We start from the raw sequence: 5,400 nt of genomic DNA on the forward strand, positions 1-5,400 counted from the left end.
CTTATGTGTGGGCCTGTTGTCTGGTGATCTAGGCCATTGAGATGTTGAGCCAGCAGTGGATGGACCATGCTCCCAAAAATCTTCCACCTTTTAAGATAGTAAAAATCAGTTGATTGCCTAGAGATGGACGGTTAAGAAAAAAATATAGGACCAGTTTCAATGGAAAAGAAAGAGCCAAAGATTGGGTGGATAGGGTCTTCTAATCTTGAAGACTTTTTGGGAGATGGGGGATGGAGGAGCAGCCCATCATATCAACAGTTTGGATTGCCTAACTGTGGGTCCGACACGCATGGTATCTAAGGCCTGAGCAACTTCTGGATTTGATAACCCCACCCAAGAAACTTGGGGTGATTTTGGATGAAGTTTGTGTCTTCATCCTCTTCCACGCTTTCCCTCTTATATCTAGTATTTCTTTCTTTCAAGAAATAACAATGGAATTTGAGAGAACCCTGACTTTTTCAGCTTCCCCACCATCCTTCAGAAAAAGCTTAACTAGTATGCATTGATTTCATTGATTTTTCTTCCTATTTGCCTTTATCCCATCCAAAATTTTCCTCTTATTCTTTTATCTTCTATTGATGTTAGTTGCAGAATCAGAGTCTACTTCAAGGCTTGGGAGTCTAAATTTCAGTAACTTCCAGTCTCAGATGTCGGACATCTCAGACAGACGAGACTTCAGGTTTTCTAATCTTGATTTCCTCTGTTGTGCTCCGTTCCTATTTCTTGTTTTGGAATTGATATGTACACCCACCATGATTGATTTGCTAGAACTGTATTTGTGTAGGCCTTGGCACGCTTTCAAGAAGTCACCAACAGATATTGCCAAGAAAAGAAATCTGTATGTCTTGATTCACCCAACATCTTTCCATATACATTGTTTTATAAAGCAGAATTGTAATTAGAAATTGCAGTCTTAATTATGGAGTCCTGATGTCACTTGTAATCATTATTTGGTTCAGACCAGAAATTAAATAGGAATTCGAGTTGTTAATGGAAATGTGCATCTAGATAGTGCTTGCCTATAACATTGGACTTGCTCTTGTACAGACATTGTGCCGAATGTTTATCATCAATGCTGGCCCTGGTTTTAGGCTACTATGGAGGATAGTGAAATCTTTTATTGATAGAAAAACCACTTCAAAGATTCATGTACTCTCAATGAGGCTTTTCTTCTATTTGTATTTAATTAATTAATGTTCCGTCTTCTAGAAATACTGTGACAATTTGTCTAGCAGTTGTCTTTGACATGCTTCTCTAATTTGGAAGGGCAGGGTTCTTAGAGTTTGATGAATATGTTCCCATGGTAGACAGCTATGGATTCAAGCTGGAAGAAAGAAGCGTCCCATCAAAAGCTCCCGTCTCTTAGAAATATGCAAGTATATATTAGATTTCATTAGGGAGTTGCAGGCTTCTGCGAGTTGATGGTTACATGTTATATGAGGTATCATATTTAGTGGATTCCATTTATGTGCATGTATTTTTCACATGAGGTATCATATAATGCTTTGGCGGGGAGTTTATTTTCAGCAGTTTGATGAATAGGATTTATTTTGTGAATAGAATTCTTATTAAACAATCGTATGAATTATTTTTTGAATGGCTATCAGGTGTAAGATTCAAAAACAAAATCGGATATTGTTTCTTAATTTACAGATATTTTAGCGACGGACTAAATCCGTCGCTAATTTCTGAACAAGATGCAAATCAACGAGTTCGGGTCCGTTGCTCTTCTCATATTAGCGACGGACCTTATCCGTCGCTAATATTTTTAATGAAGACAATTTTTCGAATTTTTGTGATGGATTTTTTATTTTTTAAAACGAATCTTATCCATCACTACTATACGACGGACCTTATCCGTCGCAGATTAAACGACGGATTTTATCCGTCGAAAAAAATAAACGACCAAGTAAACAGCAACGAACCAAGCAACGGGTGAAATCTATTGTTTATTTGGTTTTACGATGGATTTGGTCCATCATAAATTCACGATTTTGGCGTAGTGTGTGGCCGATGGCCCCACCATGATTCATATGTTCATCCCATGATGGGACCATTCTCCATAGACCCCATCATGATGCTTATTTTCCTATTATAGAAAGGTCATCTAGACATTGATCTTGTGGGTAGGAAAGGGATTTCCACTTGATTTTCATGATTTGAGGGCCCACATGTGGTGGGACCTATTTGATTTATGCATTGTAATTGTTGGAGCTCATGGTGGTGGAGCTCCTCCGCTTCACACTCTCTCCCCTGATTGAATGGCCCACCCATGATGTATGTATTTTTATCCACGCCATCCACATGTATTGGGACGCACCCACTATCTGCAAAGGGCCCACCTTGCTACCCATTTTCGGGTGGGCCTGGACGAAAAGGAAATCACAAATATTAGTTTGGTCCAACGGGTGGGCCACGCTAACGTGGACCCCACCTTGATTTATTTAGTATCCACACTGTCCGTGTGGTTGGGCCACTGCAGGAGTGGACCCCGGTCTACTGTGGCCTAACAACTATTGCTGGCGAAGCCCAGCCGGCCAGCGGGTCCTGGATGAAAGGAAAAATCAAATATCAGCTTGATTGGGTGGGCCACCACGTGGCACCACCCTGATGTATGCATTTTTACCACACCGTCCAAACCCTGGATGGTTGGGCCCTACCATAACATATGGGTTTCATCCTCACCGTCCAACTGCTGGATGTTGGGACCCCATCTTGATGTATGTATCCAGGCCATCCATCCATCCATGGGACGTGGACCCCACTGATGTGTATGTTTCATCCATACCATCCATCCGTATGGACTCCATGTGATGTATGGGTTTTACCTACACCGTCCATTTGTATGGATGTCAGCAAGTTCTGTGGGTCCCACCAACTATCTAGTTGTTGTATGACATCAGCAAGTTCTGTGGGTCCCACCAGCTATCTATCTGCTATATGATGTCAGCAAGATCTGTGGGTCCCACCAGCTATCTAACTGCTGTATGATGTCAGCAAGTTCTGTGGGTCCCACCAACTATCTAGCTGTTGTATGACGTCAGTAAGATCTATGGGTCCCACCAGCTATCTAGCTGCTGGATTGATGTCAGCAAGTTGTGTGGATTTGATCATGAGGTATGTATATCCACACTGTCCAGTGGTCTGGACGGTGGGGACCAACTTTAATGTATGTAATTTAACCACGCTGTCTGTCCGTAGCCACCATGATGTGCGTGTGAAATCCACACCATCCAGCCATGTGGACAGTGGGTCCCACACGCTACATAGCTACCGTTTGACATCAGCAGGTTTTGTGGCCTAATCGTGAGGTATGTGTTATATCTTACCGTCCATCCATATGGCCCACCCTGCACGTACTGCACGTGTAAGGTGTGGGGCCTACCCAGATGTATGTATCCCTTATCCGCACCGTCCATATCTGGACGATGCCATGTGGGGCCAACCATGATGTATGGGCCTTGTCCTCACCGTCCAGATTGTTGGACGGTGGGAACCCACCCTTACGTATGTGTTTCTCCACGCCGTCCATCTATTTTGGCTGGGACGTGGGGCCTAAATGATGTATATCCACACCCGTCCATTTGTTGGACGGGTTAGGTCCACCTTGTGATGTGTTATATATTCACACCATCCATCCACGTGGCCCCTACGTGGTGTACATATTTGATCCAAGCGGTCCATCTGGTGAGGCCCATTTGGAATGTGCAGGGCTGTAACGACTCGGAAAAAATCCGTACAAGGACCCGAGTACCACCTCAGGCAGAAATCACCCAGGACCAAAACCTTTAGAAATTAGGTTAATGTTAGCAAGTGCTAAACTAGAGTGCTTATGAAATTAGCATTAATCAATTTAAATATGATTTGCATGACCCAAACCGTGCAGTATCATTGACGCTACGTTACCCTGAAATCTAGAATCCATCTCAAAACCCAGTTACTCTCGGGAGCACACCGAAACTCCGTATCGGACCTGGACCGCACGTCGAAAGTCCGATTACCCCGAAACTATACGGATATGACCGCATTACTGGACTTAACAACCCCCTCGAAAATCAAGTCTTAACTGTGTCTAGAAATGCACAACTTGAGCCCGGAGCAAAGTGCATGAGAAACGTGAAAATATTTAGAAATAAAATTCGAATTTAAGTAATCTGAGTTGTGTCGCTTACGGCCCAAATATAAGGATTCAGACCGTCAGAATCTGACCCAAATACACCCTCTGATCAGGAGAAATGTCCCACACATGTTAGTGTACTTGTGACCTTGATCGAGTGACCGTGACCGTTAAACTGAAATTGGTCCGCCACGGCTGATCTACAAACCCAATCGGAATGAAAACTCAGCCCGACCTAGATCCATGGTCAGGGATCTTAAGTCCGACTGCACGTGGAAAAGGGGCCACCAGAAGTGCTCCGTTGGACCAGAACAGTCCGTATTTGGATATAATCTAAGTATACCTTGGCCCTGGGGCCATTTCCATCAAACCTGGGCCTATATAAGGACCTTAAACCCTCTCCCTCTTACCCCATACGAATTTGAGAAACCCTAGGAGAGAGAGAAGAGAAAAGAGAAGGGAAAAGAGAGAGTGAGAGTGAGAGTTAGAGATTCTTCCTAGGATCCGATCCCGCTACTCCACGTACTCAACCGTCATTCCTGTATCGCTCTACAGGCGATTCCGACTTCGTACTTAGGTAAGAAAACCTAACCCTAACTTGTCTTAGGGTTTCCGACTAGCGTATTAGATGAATTAGCTAACCTATTCCCTATTATAGGTTATTGTGGCCCCGTAGACAAAGACTTAGCTTTTAAACTGAGTTCATTACGAGTCTACCGGCGAAAGGTGCGAACTATAAATGTTTAGGTTATGGTTTTCAAGGCTTTCAATGTCAGTTAATGATTTATGACTAACTTGAATTGCTATCACATGCTTAGGCACATTGTTCCCACACTTTACACATATATATGAACTATGTTAAATATTCTGTATTCTTATGTTTGTTGAAATGTTTGTATGTGTATGGATTCTGGATATGGATTTGCCATGATTAACTGTTGTAGACATATGATCGAAGTATATGTGACAATTCCTTAGTGAAAGGATTTACCCTAATACGTGCTATCACCAACATACATCATGTATGTTGGAATATGTAGTCTAAGTGTTTGTAGAAATGTCTGAATGAATAAGTGTGTAATAAATTGTACTTTATATGGGCGTTGAGATGAGATTCTCAACTACCTTAACGATGTGTATGATTTCCTCCATGTAACTTATATTCTGTCTGTTTTACTTAGACACTGCATATGTGTGAATTCATGTTTAAGTTGAAATCCATCAAATGCTCACATGCTTGTATGATTGGAATTGTTGATCCGTTACTGTTCTGATTAACTTGT

The 5,400-nt window shown here is 42.4% G+C and overlaps 1 long non-coding RNA gene across 1 annotated transcript; it reads left to right on the top strand.

Moving 5' to 3' along the window:
- Nucleotides 1-433: 433 nt before the first annotated feature.
- LOC131244437 (uncharacterized) lies at nucleotides 434-1,319 on the top strand. Its single transcript, XR_009170279.1, has 3 exons — nucleotides 434-679; nucleotides 785-838; nucleotides 1,048-1,319. It is a non-coding gene; the product is annotated as an uncharacterized LOC131244437 (long non-coding RNA).
- Nucleotides 1,320-5,400: the final 4,081 nt, after the last annotated feature.

The sequence above is a fragment of the Magnolia sinica genome, chromosome 4, assembly GCF_029962835.1.
Source record: "Magnolia sinica isolate HGM2019 chromosome 4, MsV1, whole genome shotgun sequence".
In the NCBI taxonomy this organism is placed as follows: domain Eukaryota; kingdom Viridiplantae; phylum Streptophyta; class Magnoliopsida; order Magnoliales; family Magnoliaceae; genus Magnolia; species Magnolia sinica.